The following is a 22,076-nucleotide window of genomic DNA, read 5'->3' on the forward strand; positions in this document are numbered from 1 at the left end:
CATCGTTTAGTCATGTATAGTCGACAACGACGATATGTGCAGAATTCGACTCTCAGTCAGTACAGTAGTTTACGTCATGTTATTTCCAGTGCAGACATGTGTCCATCTCGCTACTGGTGAAATAAACCGATTTTTAACGTCTACTCGTAATTACAAGTCAACGACTATAGGTACTGGGTTCGAATCTCGATAAGGCAAAGCTTTTTCGTTCCGTCACTTCAGTTTCAGTCATCTCACTATTGGTTAAAAATTACGTTCTATAACATCAGATTTTGCTAAGTTAACAATCATATTATGTTCATGGTTCGAATCCCAGTCTAATACAAAACTTAATGCGATACCATTTCGAGTTTAATGCATCGCAGACTTGGTTACTTGTGATTGATACCATATTTAATACCTTTCGTGATTAGCTAACAGGAACGATAGTTGCTGGATTGGAGTGCTGGGTCGCAGTCCAGTACAGAAATGTCCGTAACATAATTTGAAGTTGAAAATTGCTTTTTAAAATTTCATTTACTACAACAAATTTTGGTTAACAACTGTAATGGCTGTATCATCTGTAATAGCGTGCTTGTGGTATTTTTATCATCGTGATATCAAACTCCCTGGCAGATTAAAACTGTGTGCCGGGCCGAGACTCGAACTCGGGACCTTTGCCTTTCGCTGGCAAGTGCTCTGCCAACTGAGCTACCCAAGCATTTTTCAATACACGCCGAAGTTGTAGTCGTATGGACTCTATGAGTGTCCCTTATTGTAAATGTGTATTGTATGGTTACGCCGTCTGTTTCAGGATGCCTAGTACAAATTTGTACCTTAATCATATTTTTATTTTGCCTTCCGCACGAATCCGATTGAAGTATAATGGTCTTAATATAGTTTGACTAATGGAGTGTCCTACATGTGAAGTCATATGAAAAGAAACAAGCAGAATTTGAACCATTTTCTGTTGAACCTTCGAGAAACCAGTGAAATGTACTCGATTGGTCATTGTGAGAGTGAAAATTAAATGCATAGAGCCACAGCAGCCTTTCATAGAACTGCGCAGTAATGCTTAGTTTGGGCAGAATCAAACTCGAGCATTAAGGTATCTGTGTTGTCAATTTTGACCCTCCTCAAATACTTGTCCTTGTGTTTATTGTAATCCACCGCCTTTTGTTCGTGTTCTTGATTTCTCTTTTTACGGGGATCATTTGCGTTGACATTTAATATAACTTCACATTCCCGGCAGAATCCATAAGCATCAGTTCTTAGTTTTCGAAACGAATACAGACTATGCTCCTTAAAAATCACATGATAAGTGTTATATTTCACCTCGAGTACGGTATTCGTTTCATGGAGAAAACGATCGCTGAATTATGTGAATGATTTTATAGCACTAAGGTCAGCGTTGTCAAAATATTTCCTTTCGAATTCGTCGTGACAATAATGCGACGGTTGGAAGGAAATTGATCCCATGTTTCCACTGCTAGCTTATGCGGTCTATTGCTGTGCTTCCCTCTTCCGTCGTCCACTGCAAGAGCACCAACATTCAACCACCGTTGAAACTGTCTTCAAACGACTCTCGATAACATGAAGGGTTCTCTGGAATAGGGATTTACAGACTACAGTCTTATTATTGCTGCATTCTGAATGGTAAATATAGGTGGACCTACGTTCCGATAAGACCTTAAGTGCATTAGATGTTTTAGATGGTGTTCTTTTTAGGTAAACTTAACGTAAGTATACCTTGTGGGTTTTTATCACCTAAAGCCCAACGTCGTTCATGGTCATCTGCTTGGTCCGGTGCGCGTATTTTCAGAGAACATTTCTTGGCGCAACATTTCCTACTGACTGAAAATTGCTTGGAACATTTATTCTCATCTTAGCAGAGGTTGAAAATACCGCTTCAGTTGTAAATTACTTTATTTTCACACGACCGGTTTCGGACTGTTAGAAGCCCATCCTCATTTTCAACCCCTGCTATAATGCTCACTTGCGAATGTTCTTCCAACAGGATTGTTTGTGTTCTTACCTTCTTTTCGGCGAAACATAACATTGTGTCCTTGGAGTCTTTCGCTGTGACATGTTTCAATAAAATCTTGTTAGTTTACAAGCAGCGTCAATTTGGATAAAACACTAGAGATTTCTACATCTGACCCTGCCATTATAATCAGGAGTTGAAATCACTCACTGCCAGGGCTGGCACCGTGTTTTGCTTTTATAGTTGTAATGACAGCGCCGGCCGCGGTGGTCTAGCGGTTCTAGGCGCTCAGTCCGGAACCGCGGGACAGCTACGGTCGCAGGTTCGAATCCTGCCTCGGGCATGGATGTGTGTGATGTCCTTAGGTTAGTTAGGTTTAATTAGTTATAAGTTCTAGGCGACTGATGACATCAGACGTTAAGTCGCATAGTGCTCAGAGCCATTTGAACCATTTGTAATGACAGCTTCTGGAACCTTAGGGCTACAAAATTATTGACATAATTTAGCAATCATTTTCTCTATGAAAGGACAACCGTACTCGAGATGAAGTATTACACTTATTATATGTTTCTTTAGGGAGAATAGTCTGCATTCTTTTCGAAAGCCAAGAACTGATTCTTATGATTTCTTCCGGGAATTTGAAGTTATACAGAATGGAGTGTCGCATACGCAGAAGGCAAGTCAGACTTTGGACGTTGAGCGAAAGTAAACACGATTGTCACTGGTAGGGACGCGGGAGCGGTAGTTTCAAATCTGGCGCCGGCCACTCGCGCCATGTGATGTCACACTGTCCCACGTGAGTTCCACGAGAAAGACAAGCCGTGGAGTGTAATTGCGTAGGCTTCCGCGGCCAGAGTCAGTCGACATAAAAGTTTTCTGGGTTGGTACCGCGTCATAATGTAAAAACTACTGCTGCTATAGGTAAGCCAACGTTTCGGCCACGATTGCAGCGGCCTTCTTCTGGGTCTGGGTCTTAGACCCAGAAGAAGGCCGCTGCAATCGTGGCCGAAACGTTGGCTTTTCTATAGCAGCAGTAGTTTTTACATTATGACGCGGTACCAAACCCAGAAAACTTTTAAGCCGTGGAGTGTACATAAAAGCACATGATCCTATAGATCTTACGAGTGCCAGCACCCGTCTCCTACTGGAAGCGAATATCTCTTTCGGACGAATTTAATAAAGCTTGTCTCCGCGTTTAAATGCACTCAAGCTCTTTGTAGCACACGACAAAGTTAAGATCTTTAGTGGATACCTTTTCCATTACATACTGCTTTCCCGAGGGCCCTGCACGGAGCCGAGCGTTGGCGAAGTATGGCAGACAAGCCGACTAGTGTTCGTTGCGAGGCCCTTATTTCTCGTGGGCCGCTGTCACGCTGCGGAACTGAGCCACTAGGAGCTGCTCGACTTACCTTCCGCGCGATGAGCCATTGCGGCTCTCTTTGAAAGGTCCCAGGCGCTGCCATTACATCTACACAAGTAGAACACCGTACCAGCCCTGACAGTGAGTGTTCTTAACTCCTAATGGCGATGGCGTAGTTAGTTATCGGAAGCTCGAGTGTTTTATACGAAATGACGCGCTTGTAAACAGAGAAGATGTCACCGCCAGACACCACATTTGCTAGGTGGTAGCCTTTAAATCGGCCGCGGTCCGTTAGTATACGTCGGACCCGCGTGTCGCCACTATCAGTGATTGCAGACCGAGCGCCGCCACACGGCAGGTCTACTCTAGAGAGACTCCCTAGCACTCGCTCCAGTTGTACAGCCGACTTGGCTAGCGATGGTTCACTGTCTACGTACGCTCTCATTTGCAGAGACGACAGTTTAGCATAGCTTTCAGCTAAGTCATTCGCTACGACATAGCAAGGCCCCATATTCAGTTACTATAATTACTATCCTCAAGAATGTATTCTGAACAGATATTATTGTGAATGACAAACTGCCTATTGGCTTCTGTCTCGGGTTCTTCGGCCGACGTTCATCTAATGATTTTTCTGACGTTTCGCCAGCACGAGTGGCTGGCATTGTCAAAGCTTCACTCCATTGCCGATGGTGAACTGGAACCGAGCTCGCGGCCGCAGACTATATGTACCTGGCGCGCCAACGTCCGAATATTGTGAATCATGTACCATCAAGAGCGCCGTTCATCAGAACCCGAGACAGAAGCCAATAGGCAGTTTGTCTGTCGGAGAGTGATAATATTTTGTCAGTACAAAGACTGGTTCGTACAGACACAATTACCGCAGGAAAAGTAAAATCGAATTAATGGGCGCTAAGTCGTTCTTCCGAGAAACACCTCAATTTCAGATGAAGCCACCACCCTTTCCAGCATTTTATCGGGTAGTTGGGACCTGGAACAACTATATATAATGCATGGAGCAACACCTCCCCATACGTCAGATATCAGGTGATGTGCAATGAAAATAATTTTTACTTTCTTATTCAAGTCCCACTGTGACTGTTCCCTACTCTACCATTAAAGACATTCTAGAGATGTATTCTGACTCGTAGCCCATGTTGCTGCTGGCAGACATACATTTTTTCAACGTTTTATGAAGTCAGATCAACGCTATGAAGAGTGGATTACTCAGTTACAGGGCCTGATTAGGGTACGTAAATTTAATTGCGAAAATAACCAATTTAGGAAATATTATGCTAACTCCTTTATTCTCAATATTCTTATCAAGCAATCTCGTGACAATAAATTAAAGAAGGACCTGCTAAGCCTAGCAAACCCGTGTTTACAAGACTATTAGCCATTGATTTGGGTGTCCAACAGTTGAAGTATTACAGTGCGAAGCCACTGACGTATTGACTATACGTCAACAGCCGGCACGGCCAAGCGATCGGCACGGACGGACCAGGAACACACAAGCGAGCACGCTACGCGACTGACACAGTAAATAAACTATTTCAAGTATTCTAAATTACGAGGAGCATTTAACAAGTAATGAAACACTTTTTTTCTGAAAGCAGATTTGTTTTATTCAGGATTCCTAAACACCATGTTTTCCCGACTCTTTTGGCTACAGAACCCTATTTTCCAACATAATCTTCGTTCAATGTGACGCCTCATTACTGTGAGGGTCGGTATGTGCGCGTAGTACCACTCTACCGGTCGACGTCGGAGCCAACGTCTTGCTGCATCAGTAGCCTCCCCATCACCAACGTACTGCTTCGCGGGGAGTGCAGCCCTCATTGGGCCAAATAGATGGAAGTCGGAAGGAGCAAGATCCGGTCTGGAGCGTGGATGAGGAAGAACAAAGAAGTTTTCTGGGCTCCTCTCGGGTGCGCAGACTTGTGTTCGGACTTGCGTTGTCATGGAGAAGGAGAATTTCATTTGCATTTTTGTGGCGACGAATAGCTGAAATCGTTTCTTCAGTTTCCTGAGGATACCACAATACACGTCAGAGTTGAGCGTTGCACGATGGGGGAGGACATCAAACAATGTTCCCTACAGAGTCCCAGAAGATCGTCGCTATGACTTTAGGAGCTGCGGGTGTGGAATTGAACTTATTCTTCGGGAGAGAGGCGGGGCGGTGCCACTCCATGGATTGCCGTTTTTTTCAGATTCGAAGTAACAAATCCATGTATCACTGCCTGTGACGATGTTCGACAAAAATGGTCACGATCAGCCCCACAACGCGCACGCAATTCCGCACAGACGGTCCTTCGATGCTCTTTATGGTCTTCTTTTAGGCGGCGAGTCACCCAGCTGGCACACAACTTTGAGGATCACAACTGGTGGACGAGTATGTCAGCACTACCAACAGAGACGTCCAGCTTAGTCGATCACCTAGAAAGAGAGTGTCCGGACGTTCCAACACTGCAGGAGTCACAGCTGAGTGCGGCCGGACAGGTTTGAGTGACTTTGTTGTGATGATGACAGAAGCCTCACACAACGACTCACCGTGCTTTTGTTCACTGTCTGGTCTCTGTAGAGATCCTGCAAGTGACTATGAATATCTGGGCTGCTTTGGTTTTCCTCCAAAAGAAACTGAATGACAGCTCTGTGCTTGGAACGCGTCTCCATTACAAACGTCAATTTGAGTATACGTATAGCGGAACTTCATGAAACTCTAGGGGCTGAAGGAGGCGTATTTCACGATGTCCCACAACCAATTCCACATTTTGTCAGCCTAAAATGGCCTAGAAAAAGTGTGTTGCATTTCTTATTGAAAGCCCCTCGTAGCATCCTGTTCACGCTCCGGTGTAAACCACGAAAAAGACAGATGTTTCTATCGGAACACACGCTGTAATTGCTCTTTAAAGATCGGGAATAGGGCTGAGTTGAGCAAAATGAAGCACAACCGACAAAAGATCAGACCTTCAAACACACTCGAGTGGTTCAGGAACAAAATTTCACCTGAATATCATCTTTCTTGTCAATATCAAGTTTTTATCAATAGTTTTTCGAATTAACAAAGTACCAATGACTCTTTAATTTAACAAAGGGTCGTCAATTTCAATCGTTAACCTGCAGGCGTACTTGAAATCAGGATCGCCAAAGTTAACAAATTTTCAAAGGTCTCTGTTTATTTACATTAAACAAGAGATTGGAGTAAAAGGCTAGTTGTCATCTGATGTTACGTGTAGACAATTTACCAAACAGCTACACTGGTAGAGACAAATTCAAATAAGGTGACGAATTTACTAGGACAGGATCTTTTCAATGCTTTGGGCTGCACAATTCACGAATGAGAGCATCAAATTCCAACTGACATTCCAAATGAAATTTAAGTCTGCTGGCGCAAAAATATGATTTCTTTCCTAAGCAACAAGCAGTATTAAAAATTACAAGGTACATATTACAGTGAAGCCGAATGCTTTGCTGAAATTTTGCAAGACACCCAACATTCCTTTTATGTTAAAAGGTAATCAGCAGCCAATGGGCAATGCTAATCCTATTTTACAGAAACTGAACAGCTGACTATGTATCTGTGGAGATTTCATAGCGAATGGATCTTAAAGAATCTTTCACAGTGACTGGATCTTAAAGAAACATGCCTGCAAATACTTTTGGACAGAGAAACGCAGAAATTAATGGCGGTAAACATTCCATATGGTCAGTGTGGTTATAAACAGTTACCCTTCAGGATAACCAGCGCACCGAGTGTGTTCTAGCAGTGTTTAGAACAATTAGTTGGGGTAAGCTCAGAATGTTGTAAACAGTCTTGAGGACATAATTTTTTCAGACGCAACCCCAGAGGAATTTGGAATCTCGTTTCAAAATTCTACTAGCGAAAAATTTAAAATGCAACAATGACAATTGCTTCTTCTTTCAATGCAAAGTGCAATACTTAGGACACATACTGCTGCACAAGGCATCAAGCCGACGCCTGAACTGTCACTAAAAATTTTCAGGCTCCAAAGGACATACAGCAGTAACATTCCGTATTGGACGAAACGAATTATTATAAGAGGTTTATACCTCATGCAGCTTCCGTCAGTGAACCACTGCACAAGTTGTTATACAGTGGCACCAGATGCAACTGGAATATTGAGTACCAACAAGCAATTAATACATTAAAAGAATGTTTGCTCGATACCAAATGTCTTAGACATCTTATCCAAACAAAAAGTTCACAGTTGCTGCAGGTGCTTCACACTACGGCGTAGGCGCCGTCCTGTCGCATCGACGTCATGGTTTTGGATGTCTACTGCGTTCACATCAAAGACTCTGACACAGGCACGAAGAAATTACACTTAGATAGAGAAGGAGCCTCTCGCCATTATATCTGTAGTCAAGAAATTTCATTATTACATTTATGGACGTAAATTTATCTTCCTCAAAGAGCACAAAAATTATATCGCTATCTTTGGTCAGTCTCTGAGTTTAGTGCCTGGAGCCGGTTCCTGCAGTTCGTCTAGTACTGAGGTTCCAACATTTCCTGCATTATTCAACGGAATACAGTTTCGTGAATTCCATTAGAATCCTACATTACTACTTACCAGTCGCTATTTATAGAGTAATAGGATAATTACAAATGTCTGCATAATATTTCAGCTATAGTGATATTAACCTATACTGCCAAGAGACAGAACGGAATACAGTTTCGTGAATTCCATTAGAATCCTACATTACTACTTACCCGTCGCTATTTATACAGTAATAGGATAATTACAAAAATCTGCATAATATTTCAGTCATAGTGACATTAACCTATACTGCCAAGAGACAGAAAATTAGTTTAGATTTCATTGTATTAGATACAGAACATTATGTGCCATGCATCAAACTTTTACCAGAGTTAAATAAAGTTTTGTATCGTAATTATTGATAAATGTTTTTGATTTGCTTGTTGTATTGCCACATTTCTTTTCTAGTGTCCCCTGTCAAGCAAGAGTTTAATTAGTAAAACAGCCTCCCATTTTTATGAACGTAGTAGAAATTAATTTTCTTGCTTTAGTGGATGTTTGACTTGGATTAATAGTAACCTTCAGGTACAGCATGCCAACATTCTTCTTCATCCCTTTGTAACCTCAGAAAATCTGAACTCTATCTTCTCTCGTAAGAACCATCTCGGGAGCGCGAAGTTTTGGCCACCCCTGAGTTATGCAGCTTCACGGAACTGTGGGTTAGTCTCCATCGCCACAAGTAGAGGTGAAGCTGTCGGCGGCCTTCTGCAGGTGTCAGAGCTGTTGGCAGCACAGTCTAATATGCAACCCTTGTCTTTACATTAAAAGAATTGTCTGTTCTTTCCCTTCAACTAAACTTTCACGCAGGTACGACACTTGATTAAAACCGCACATATCATCCACATCTGTTAATCTCCCATGATATACATTTTCAGGGCTGAAGACCAAACAAAAAGCGTCAGAGGATCGACTCATATATACGATCTGAACTAAAACTCAAAGTATTAACCATGTTGAGCCCTAACGAAGAAAGTATGGCGGAATTCATACTCAGAGAAATAATTCTACAGTGTCAGAAATGCTCTTAACTTGGATCGTCTGTAAGTCCCTAAAAATCAACTCTATGATTTCCTTTCGTTTTGAACAACGAAGGCACTCTAAAAGGTAAAGCCTCCGAATTTTTTGCGTGAAAAATCTTAAAGCTTTTTAAATAAAACATACTTTATTAACATTCTACATTTCATGTCTAGATATTTACTTCTCAACATAGTCACCCTGGCAACGAACACATTTCTCCCAATGAGAGGTCAGTTTGGTATCACCGCCCCTGCAGAATGTTTGACTTTGTTGACGGAGCTATAACCTCAACTCTGTTTGCACTGCTTCATTAATATCAAAGTGAAGTGTTCGAAGGTGTTCTTTAAGTTTTGGAAGCAGATGAAAGGCGGATGGCGAAAACTCGAGGCTGTATGTATGATGGGTGATCGATGGCAGTGAAACCAAGGCGTCGGATTACTGCAGACTTCGCAGCGCTCGTATGTACTCTAGCACTGTCATGCTAAAGGGGAGGGTGCTCCATGTACAGACAACCCTACTAGATCGTGCTTTCAGTTTTCTGAGCTGTTTCTTACGCACTGACAGAGCTACGAGTACATTACACACCGCCATACTACACTTTTTAAGTCGGAGTCCCCAGAGAGTTGCGACTTGTGTCAGTGAAGCGGCAAAATCAAGCCAGTATTATACATGACATTTAGTACCCCACGCGATATTGAGAATAGAATAAAAGGTTCAGAGACATTACTTTTCAGCATGCCTTCGTACATTCACTTCAGTGTCAGTATAAACATGTCACATAATGAGAGACATGAACATAGACTGACTGAAAGACACTCCCTCCGCAATAAACCTAAGAAAATGTTTAGCTGCTATAGAATGAGCACTACCTCATTACAACCCACGCTCCACACGGCGCACAGTTACTCTCATTATAGGTGTAATTGCAATTAAAGTGATTGACAAAGTAAGATTTATAGGTCAAACGTCGGCTCCAGGCCTCTCACCACATGATGTAACATTCGTGGTCTACTACTCACAACATCAGCCCCTCAGAACTGTAATCGCGTTACGTAACTCGTAGGCACATTGAACATAATGATCGTGACGCTCTAACAGCCGACTGCTCAGAAACCAAATGGCATCAGACGATCAAATCGCCCACAACTGATGGCAAAACTCATTGACCTGCTGATAGGCTCACAGCTCTCTACGACGTACGAGCTCTTATACATAATGAGCATGTAAGAACAGTTCGTGTTCCTTGGTTGACAACTAACTTACGTCAAATGATGAAAAATAGGAATGCTGTTTTGATATCTTTAAAAGCAAATCCGAAACCGGAACACTACGCAGAGTACAGAAATCTGTGAAATAGGATAAAACAATGCGTTCGCAGTGAGAAAATCCTGTACACTCATTCCTTTCTATGGAGCGATACTACACCCGCAATTTTGTGGAAGAATCTCCATACCTTGTGTGCAGGAAAGGCAAAAATCAGAAACTATTTGTTATGTCTACTATGATGCAGTGTCTATGTTTTATGGTGTACTATACACTGTACCTCAGACATGCCTGCATGTCTGAATGAACAGATACTGCTACGATCTACAGCTGCCTGAAACGTAGAAAAAATGTGTTCTCAATGTTAGCAATAAACTGTGCAACTGAAGTCTAATCGTATTCACAACTGTGAATACATTTCTCGTACTGGTTTTCCGGTCTCAGCTGAAGCGCTGGGTGATTTATTCTCAGCGCCAATCAGCCTCCATGGTGCAAAGAACTATCGCCCACGAGAATCCCCAGATTACGTAACCAAGTACATCACTTTACACCTAAAAAACGTTACAAAAAAAAGATGAAAAGCAATGCACTGTGGAAAAAGCTGCGCAGTTTCGGTATAGGGAAGCGAAGATCTGACGCTGTTTATCAAGCGTCTGCAGAAGAATTAAACGATTTCTTCTCAACAGCTGTAAACTGCCACGCAGCGACAAATTACCAGCCCCAAGATATCAATCTCTCGAGAGACAAGTTTTTCCTAAAACATGTCACTACCGGCACAGTACACAAAGCAATTATGAGAATCTCTTCCGAGGCAGTAGGAAATGATGGAGTGAGCATTGGCAGGATTAAGAACGTCGTAGACACTATTATTCCTATTATCACAGACATCTTCAACCTGTCTCTTGTCAGTAGTACATATCCTACTGAGTGGAAGCAAATTTTAATTCAACCTATACCCAAGACTGACAACCCTAAGTCGCTAGGTGACTACAGGCCGATCAGCATACTACCTGCAATATCTAAAGCCCTAGAATACATCGTCCATGAACAGCTGACGGATTATCTCAAAACTCATAACATCCATGACAAATATCAGTCAGGCTTTCGAAAGCACCATAGTACAGCAACTACATTGATCAAAGTAACTGATGACATTAAACATGCTATGGACAGACGTGAAGCTACCATCCTAACACTGCTTGACTTTAGCAAGGCTTTTGCTACAGTTGACTTTGATATATTACTAATTAAAATGTAACAGCTGAATTTCTCAAACAGCGCAATACACTGGTTCGACAGGTACCTCAAAAACAGAAGTCAACAATTCATTTGTGGGTCGGAAAAGTCATCATGGAAAAACGTGCGCTCTGGAGTTCCCCAAGGCTCCGTCCTTGGTCCATTACTCTTCTCACTGTACATTAATGATATTTCTTCAGTGATTCACTCCTGCAACTACCATCTATATGCCGACGACATCCAACTGTACATAAGTGCAAGCCCCAAGAAAATTGCTGACGCAGCAGCGAGTAGGAACGCAGATCTTTGCTCTGTTTCTCGATGGGCACAGCAGCTAGATCTGAAACTAAAGCCCAAGAAATCCCAGGTCATACTTATATCTCATCCAAAGTTAATCAGCCGGTACTTTCGCGAAACAGTCCCTCAAATACTCCTCAATGGTACCCAACAACTATACCAAAAAACAGTAAAAGACCTTGGAATAATCTTGGATGAACACCTAAACTGGGAAGAACAAACAGTCACAGCTTGCCGAAAATCGCTCTCCTCCCTACATGCAATTCAAAAATTTAGAAAAATATTTCCAACCCATGTTAAACAAAAATTAGTCCAAACACTAGTCTTGCCTAATCATTACTACTGTGATGTAGTTCAACACGGCACAAATAGTGAAAATTCGAGATGCCTCGAGCTAGTGATGGATGCCTGCGTTAGATACGTGTGCAATATACGGTTGTATGATCATATCAGTCCTTCATACTCCCAGCTAGGTCGGATACGCCCACATAAGGCACGCGATCTCTACACGATGTGCTTACTTCACCGATTTCTTAGCCGCTGGTGTCCCCAATACTTATCTTCTCACATTAAACACCTATCATCATTCCACAACCGCAATACCAGATCGGATACGTCTAGCATCTTGGCTGTACCTTTACATAACACAAAATCTTTCTCCGTGTCATTCTCCATCTCAGCCATACGACTATGGAACGCGCTCCCCTGTGATTTGCGTCTTATCCAGAACCACTCAATATTCAAGAGGGAACTCAAAACTTACATATTAAGGACGGTATAGCCACCATTGTTGTGCCCCTCTCATCTCTTTCTTTCTCCTCTCCATCATAGCTTCGAATTTTACCATTCTATTTCTCTTCCTCTAACCTTTCTACCACTTCTATATCTCTTTCACCCCATTCTATCGTCTTATCTCTCTGCTCGATGAGAATAACTCACAAGCTGCAAGAACATAACGAGAAAATTCCCAACTAGCAACAGGACTGACATTCATAAAAGAAAAATGTTTACTTTCATATACATAGTCATTACTGTTATTATTATTATTATTGATTGTTATAATTATTTTTTTGATTGTTATAATTATCATTGTACTACTGTTATAATCTCTACCTTTGCTTTAACATTAATACTGTAGAACACGTTATATGTCCTTAATGTAGAATCTGAAATTCGTTCAATCTAAGTATGCCTGGTTAGGTGTAAGAGAGGGCCTGAAGGCCCTAATCTTGCCAGGTAAAATAAATGCACAAATAAATAAATAAATAAATAATGAAAACTTCGAAGGAGAAACCGACGTCAGTCGCAATCGGGCATAGAAATAATTTGATGGTGAAAGTTGAAAATCTGGACTCGAGCTCTGATTTCCCGCGTAACTTGAGTGGTTGCCTTAATCGTTTTTATCTATTTTTAATACGTTTTCCTTGTGCGTTTATTCAAAACTGTTCGCAAGAAACCACATAAAAAATTTCAAAATGCCATAAAAGACAGGAAATTGTAATAAAATAATCAGGAACTCAGTCCTGCAATAAATGAAAATGACTGACTTGCAGCATTATGCCAAGTAAAGGAACATATAAATCTCGAACTCTTGAATACAGGACCGCTAGACGGCTACTCAGACTTCAAATTCCGTAAGAATTCGTTCGTGTATCCAGTCGTAACTAACTACGCAGTAAAACGTCTCAGAGATGAGACAAACCGACTGTTTGGAGGGTCCATAAATATTCTTCTCAAGAAATTAGCATAACATATTCCATATTTCGTTCTGTGTTGTATCCTCTCGTATTGTTCGTGTAAGTACATCCAAAACGAGTTACATTGCCTTTCCACACCGTAAACAGTGTGCATCAGCCTGCAACTTGTGGAAAGAGGCGAATCAACCATATTTGTTACGTGCAGTCTGGCCTACGTCATTTACTTGTGATGAAACGTACCATGAGGATCGAGCTGCTGAGTCCAAGTGCAGGGGGTGCACAGAAGGCCAGGGGGTAGGCCATGCTCTCATCGAGTATCGCTGTTCCATCACTTTCCTGACACGATACAGCATTAAGAGACTGTAAATATCTCGCACCGTCGGGCCTCTGGACAACGACAGCTCATGGCGACGCAGGTATAGTTTACAAGGAACACTGCAATGTTGCCGATTGGAACTAGTCCAAGAAGCGTGTTCTCTCAGGAACGCTTCGCAGGTCACTCTTGGTCCCACTATTATTTTCCTCATATGTCAATGAATTTGCGTCCGTTTTGTCCTCCTCAGATATCACTTTTATGCCCACGATCTATAACATTATCTGAGTGCTATGTAGTGGAGGAAAGAGGATCCTGGTACAATTTTAATCCCATCTGGGTGGGCTCGCGTCATGTCGAGGTTGTCTTAACCACAATGCGGAATTTTCGCTGGGAAGCCCTTAGACTTTCTTTATACAGTCCCAACCTCTCTCCATGTGATTTCCATAACTTTGAAGCCCTGAAGAAAGACATTCATCAACATCGATTTGCTTCAGATGAAGAGGTGGATGCCAGGATACAATCGTGTTTCAACAGATAACCACAGACATTTTTCCATGAAGGTACTGACCGTCTTGTTGCACTGTGTGTTACATGGCAGTTTAATCCAAAACAGTCCCGTAACCTGTTTAATAATCCAATATGCAGATATGAGCAGTAAATCAAACCAAATCACTAATGTTGCATGAAAATTACAAGCAGTAATAACAATTACCAATGATTGCAATTATAATTATCTTCGTTTCTTTTCCTTTTGGTACAGTGAATGAGACTTTTAATGTGCTGCAGCTTGGAGTTTTCGATTTCTGGCAAAATGTGAGAGTCACTAGGGGATCTGCATGGATCACAAAAATGCATCTCCTGAAAGCCAAAGTCTTTGCCAGGAAAACCCAGGGAAAAGCATAGTGATAATTGAATGCAGCAGGAACAACTAGTGAGGGCTGGCTAGCCAGTTATGAAGATTCAGCGTGCAATAAGCGAGAGGAATGCCTTTTAATTAAGATAAAATTTGAAAGGCAGAGGAAAAAATTTAGCTGCCGGTGTGAGACTCAGCCATTAGGCCTAAAGGAGACCAGCTGTAATTTTTATTCAAAATTTAGTATGGAGATCCCAGACTGGCTCATAGCTATTATTTTGGTATCGGGGGAGAAGGACATCTTCTCATTGGCTGTAACCAGAAACCTGTTACATAGTGGGGTAGATTTTCTGCCTGCTACACTGATCCAAGGGAGATTTATACTTCAGTGGTTAACTACAGAAGAATCTGTAAGAGTAGGGAATTTGTTAGCATGTCTACTAAATTATCGTCAGAACTTACAAGGTGAGCTTCTATTGACTGGCGAGATCCTGATGCTGGCAGAACCACCTAAATTTTGAAGAGGAGAGTAAGAGATCACTTTTTCTTAGGCTGCCATAATGACAGGACATTTTGTCACGCAACTGCTGAGAAAGATATTTCCAACTTAGACCAGGACTCAGATACCAGGGCTGATCTTAGAATTCTCAGCCATTACTACACTTGTCTTCTGCTCTTGTACATCATTAGAGTGGTAATGGTGGGCCGAATTTGCACTCACTGAGATAAGTCGAGTGCATAGTCATTTCCTTGTATCAAAATTGCATTTTGCTGATCTGATTTTCACCGCCAGCTAGCTGCACCCACAATGCACTTACGTGAGAGTACAGGTGTTTGTTCATACTTTTCTGGGAATTTTATTTAACCTATTAACTTATTCTGTAGTCGTTGGTCATAGTCACAAACCCAGTCTTATGTTGGTTTTTTATCATGTCTACACATACCGGTGCCAAGGCAGTCATATGTGTTTTCAATCCCTTGTTCGTTTGGTAATTGATTGTGTTCCTGAAGCAGTCGAGAAAACATTTTTGATGTCATTTATCAATAAATCAGATTGCTATAGTGATATTTAGTTTCTTTTCTGTAGTTTGATTAATCCCATTATCAATGCATCCACGTGGGCTGCAGCACCCACCTCTTCATGCTTGATTGCGCCACTGCTGATAATTTAATTAGATAAAACGTAATCCATTGAAAAAACTTGTTTTCTTTTAATTCACGTGATCTTATGGGGAGTTATCTATCACTGCAGCTCACCGGAGATAGATTCTGAAGGATCTTAGGATTGTGTTAAATTGCTCAACTGACACCTCATGTAAGAATTTGTCTAACATGCCAAGACTTTTCTGATTCCTGGCAGTCCTCTTACATAGGCAATGACTTTCATAGGTTGATACATAATAGTTTGTTACCTAAAATTTGAGTAAGTTGTCCATTTATTACATTTTTGAAACAGAAAAATACATGCAAGCGCCATAATAATAACGAACCTCAAGCAAATAAATTATACTAAGTTGTATGCACTGTGCTAATTTGTGCTTCTCTTATAACAAGAAGAGGACACGGAAGTAGAATCAGTTGGCATCCCAAGAGACAAAGTGAAACTAGGCGGGAAAATTTTGTTTTTTTGGTTTTCGTAGGTGTTCATAGTGTATTGTGGTGTGCATAGTATAGGTGCTCTCAGCCCTTGTGAGGCAAACTGAGGAGCTACTTGATATAGAAGTAGACTGACATACGGTTGGGAGAGCGGTGTGCATCCAGTGGTGCCTGTGGTCTGAGGATGACACGGCGGCCAGTCGGTGCCTTCCAAGGCCTATTCGGAAGGAGTTTAGTTTATAGTTTAGGAATTACGTAATACATGAGATGTGTTTTACGTGCATCGACATCAGGGTACGTTGTGGTTAACCCCTGTTCATGAATGTAATTTGGAGAAAATTAGAAAAACTGAATGGGATGTTGCCATTCCATGAGTAACTACCGACAGTAAATTAATTATTGAACTCCAGCAGGGCAGATCACGAGGTGTTGAGGTTAGAAAAAATCAAAACAGTTATTTGCTGGTATCAATAATAATAGATAGTGACTCAAATTATATATGGATTAGTAGGGAACAGTCCAAAGTTGAGTCATTGTGTGAGGAGTACACTGATCAGCCAGAACATTATGACCATCCACCTACTATCGATATAAACCCATCCAGGCGATAGCAGCATAACCTGGTGAGGAATGACTTCTAGTTTCATACACACACAGTGCATGTAGTATCAGTGAGCATGCTGTCCATTTGTAGAATGGCGGGCTGCGCGATCTATCTGAGATTGACTGAGGGCAGATTCTGAAGTCTCAGAGGCTCAGCATGAGCATTTCGGAAACTGTACGATTTGTCGCGTGTTTGAGGAATGCTGTGGTGAGTGACTTCAACAAGAGGTGAAAACCAAGGTGAAACTGCATTCAGACGTCATGGGGTTGGGCGGCCACCCCTCATTACAGATGTAGGACGTCGTAGGTTGGAGAGCTGGTAAAACAGGACAGGTGGCGAACTATGGCAAATGTGATGGAATTAATATCAGACCATAATGTTGGGTCGAGTACAAGTGTGTCTGAACACGCAGTGCACCAAACACTCCCAACAATGGGCCTCCACGACCAACAACCCATAGATGTACCAATGTCAACACAACATCTTTGGAAACTACAACTAAAATGGGCATGTGACCTTCAGCACTGGACGATGGTGCAAGCAGAGGGATAAAGCGGTTTCTGAGCCACTTTTGATGTCAAACTGATATCAAATTAAATTAATTTACCAATTAATTACGCCAGCCCCTAGATGATATCATGGGTTTTCCACGACCTGTATGTGGGTCCCCGTCAGGGAAGCTCAAGCCTCCTCCCCTCCTCTGCCATAATCCAAAATGGCGGCCCAGGAAAAAATGGTGGTAAATTCAAATTTATTGGCAGGAATATCAAATTTTTTGTGTGTGTCCACCTTGACGCTCAGAGACCAACTGACCTAGTTCACGACATCACCACGAGAGGGCGCTGTTGGTTCTCCTCCCTCCTCTCCCCTCCCCTCTCGAAACTCCCCAACATGTCACTTTATAAATTCGATAATATAGCTGATTTTATTACGATGATTGTCTCGCCATGTGTAGGTTCTGTTAAAAGATCTCACCACAAAAAAAAAAAAAAAAAAAAAAAACGCTTGATTAGTGCTCCAACTCTCGAATAATATCTGTGGTACTCTCATCCTCGCATCCACTCACCAGATGGCATCTTATTGATATCAAATTGATAGGCTAATTAATTAATCTGATCATGAGAGCCTCTTGCATGATGAGTAACTTTTCTCCTGCAGTTGGATTGCACTCGCCTTGTAACTGTTACAGGCACTTCCACGATGTCTCTGGTAACTTCCCATAGGCTAGGTAAACATATCCTTTGATAACAAAATGGGTGGTAAAAATTGTCAAATAGCTGAAGGCAACCAACGCTATTTGCGTTTTGTCTCTTGGTTGTCTTGTGATGCTGGTGGAAGTTTGTCACTTAGAATTCTCATATACTACTCCCAAACGAATCCTGCTGAGGCCTGTCAGTCTGCGGGGGCAGTAGGATGTTTCACTCTCTTCTTCAACCCCGGATTGCTTGTGAACAGCTGCCACAAGGGTGCGAATCTCTGCTCGCGCTTCAGGGATCTACTGCTGTCTGTGCCGGAAACCTGTTCATAATTCCAGATTCGCGAGAGTGTCCTATCCTACCCAGAGGTACTGGGCGCTAAAATGTCAGGCTATTGAATAATATGCTTCTCCTCATCCCTCCTACAAACTGAAACGTTCTGAGGTGTGTTTTAGAAATATGTCGGAAAGGCTAACACAATGACCAATAACAAAATACCAGTGTACTAAACGCCACACCTCAAACATGTACGAGTCTTCCGACCTAGGTTTGCCTCAGAATATAGTCCTATAGAAACATTCGTATTGCCTCCCACCAAATTAGTGAGTAGGTAATTAGAGAACTCGAATGGGAATCCCTAGAGGTAAGAGGATGTTCTTTTCGAGAAACACTATTGGGAACTGGGATTTGAAGCTGACCGCAGAACGATTCTACTGCCACCAACTTATATTTTGCATAAGGACCACGAAGATAAGACATGGGAAATTAGCGCTAATAGGAATACTTACAGGTAGCCTTTCTCCTTCGCTGTATTTGAAAGTGGAACAGGAAAGGGAATGACTTTAGAACTACACCATGCTCTCCGCCACACACGGTAAGATGGCTTGCAAAGTAAGCATATAGATGTAAATTCAGTCTACCATTAAGATGTCAGTCAATAGATTTATAGGCATGCAAAACTCACGGAACAACGTCGTCTCTTATTTATCGAGAAAACAAAAGATGGAACTTTTACTGCTGATTGTCTCTCTGTAGAAACCCCTAATTTCCTCATTGCAATCACGTTGCTAGACGTATGTGAGAGGCTGTAATATGTTTGCCCACAATACTTAGAAGAAACGGTATAGAGCTCACTTTTCAACTCCCTCAGTCATCACAGTATAGCTTACCTGCTGTATTCTCACGAATCTTCCAGTTTTCTGTGTTGTTGTTGTTGTGGTCTTCAGTCTAGAGATTGGTTTGATGCAGCTCTCCATGCTACTCTATCCTGTGCAAGGTTTTTCATCTCCCAGTACCAACTGCAACCTACATCCTTCTGAATCTGTTTAGTGTATTCATCTCTTGGCCTCTCTCTGCGATTTTTACCCTCCACGCTGCCCTCCAATACTAAATTGGTGATCTCTTGATGCCTCATAATATACCCTACCAACCGATCCCTTCTTCTAGTCAAGTTGTGCCACAAATATCTCTTCTCTCCAATTCTATTCAATACCTTCTCATTAGTTATGTGATATACCCATCTAATCTTCAGCATTCTTCTGTAGCACCACATTTCGAAAGCTTCTATTGTCTTCTTGAATAAACTATTTATCGTCCATGTTTCACTTCCATACATGGCTACACTCCATACAAATACTTTCAGAAACGACTTCCTGACACTTAAATCTATGCTCGATGTTAACAAATTTCTCTTCTTCAGAAATGCTGTCCTTGCCATTGCCAGTCTACATTTTATATCCTCTCTACTTCGACCATCATATAGCATTTGAATCATCTGATTTTCACGAGTACTAGATGTCCCCCAGCCAAATTACAGGCCCCCACCAATTCTTTCGAAATCCCACCACGATCTGACAACACTGTTCCATTAGTTACCAGGCTGACAGATACAGAACTATCACAATGAGAAAAATAGTACACTGACGAACAGGCGGAAATTCATAACCATGAAGAGCATGACTATAAGTATCCTTCATGTACTTGACCTAATCTCCTTTATCGTATTCCTATGATTACCACGCTAGAAGTACAACTGTGTAATGGTCTCAGAGTCTTCACTGACAGAACAGTGTCTGTCTTTCCTCGTTACTTTTGTAACACACAACTGAATAAAACTGCGAACGTTAAAAATTTCGCTAACATTACCTGGCAGAGAACTGAGTAAGATTTTACTGTGTCTATCTTCTGATATATCAGGAAACAAATACCATCTATGTGTTAGCATCAACCATATGGGCTGATCCCATTAAATATACATGTACTGGTCAACTGGAGCAGGCGACCAGTGGTCTAAGTCGCTTCCATGGACCTGTGTAAAAATTTGTTTCCTGTCCTGGAGGAAAACCATATCGACTATCAAATGCACAAGATCCTATGACCAATACACTGGCTTATGATGAATTCTTCTTGGGTTATCAGCCGAGTGGTGGCGTCGTCTTGTCGCAACGTTTCTATGAGTTTCGTACCCATGATAGGTACGAAATTCATCGAAACGGTGCGACAAGACGACGCTGATAGCCCGAGAAGAATTCATCAGTGGCATACGCCGAGAAAGATTGCAATCGCATAAACACACTGGCTTTTCAGATCTATAATGTTGCGCTTTCTGGTAGATATGCTGTCTGCAACTTGCAGTCATGTCACTCCATTCAACCACACACTAGCGTTGAATCCTGTGGAGACGTCTTTTAATGATTACAGTCACTGGTGAAAACATACGTGGCCCTCTCATATCTCGAAACGAGTCACCTTTTTCGAACCTATCTGCTAAGGACACCGTACAGCAATCTCTCTGCATCTTGTAACTGCTCCTCAGTTTCTGACTCGCCAATCCACTAGTTTTGTCCATGTGGTCGTTCCAATTTAAGTTAGAACTGAGCAGAAGTCGGAGAGTGCATATCCACCACTTTCTGCGTTCTGTGGAGAGAGAGGTTGAGCTGAGATAATGCGACAGGACCATGTTTTGACCACTCAGTGGAAACGGAAACATTTTCTCACAGCTCCGCCAACCAGTTACAATACATGAGGTCAGGGCCAGAAGAAGCTTTCTTCTGCAACATGAGGTGGTAGAAAAGACAGTATGAGCAGATATGGTGGTGTTTATATTGGGAAACTTAGGAGGACTCCAAATCATATGGGAACTGAAAGAAGGATAAGGATTTTGCTACTGCATTGAGCTGCATCTCCAAACTACATACAGGTACTACAGTCCAAAGGAGATCTGTGTCCCCCAAGGTGCATTCACGTCTGACACCCAAACCTCCTCTTTATTTTGTACCGTCCTATATGAACTATAAAAATTCCGCTAACATCACCCAGTAGAGAACTCGATAAGATATTGCTGCTTCTGTTTCTTCTAATATATCAAAAATAAATCCCGTCTAGGTGCTGATATGGATCATATGTGACGACCGTATTATATATACAGGTATTGCTCCACTGGAACAGGTGGCCAGTGATCAAAGTCGCTTGCACAAATCAGTGTAAAGTTTCATCACCCATTCTGTAGGGGAACCATATCCCAAAGACTATCAAGCACAATAGAGGGTCCCTGCGTTGTTCTTTCCTACAACGTACAGGATGGTTGAAATAAAAGACAGAGGTGGTGTTTTTAATTGACAAAAGATGTGGAAGACATAGTAACATATGGAAACTGGAAGAGTTTGTTGCATTGTGGAGCATTTGCAAACAGCTCTACATTTAATCTCATCTTGTACAATTATGGAGTAGCAGATGTCTTGGTGTTACATTTCGATTGATTCCTTATACTGCAGCGATGTACGCTATCAGTGTTTCGCCGCTGGCCATTCCTAGAAGGTGTTGCTCGCACGAAGTCTCTCCATCTGAAACAGGTGGTATCAGCCAATCGTTATGTGGTAATCAACACCATTCCAGTGGATGGATGGGATGGCAAAGACACCATTGATATGGGAAAATGTACTATAATAGGCATCACAGTTGATAATACTAACAATTTTATCAGTTTTTCCGTCATTTTAATGCTGACCAATGACACGGCAGCATGCTTCTCAATTTTTGTATCATCGCTAAACCACCACTCCACTGCTTTGCGAATACCATATACTAGACTGCTAATGTAGAGAGATGACTGTGTAGTACGTC

The sequence above is a fragment of the Schistocerca serialis genome, chromosome 3, assembly GCF_023864345.2.
Source record: "Schistocerca serialis cubense isolate TAMUIC-IGC-003099 chromosome 3, iqSchSeri2.2, whole genome shotgun sequence".
Classification (NCBI taxonomy): Eukaryota; Metazoa; Arthropoda; class Insecta; order Orthoptera; family Acrididae; genus Schistocerca; species Schistocerca serialis.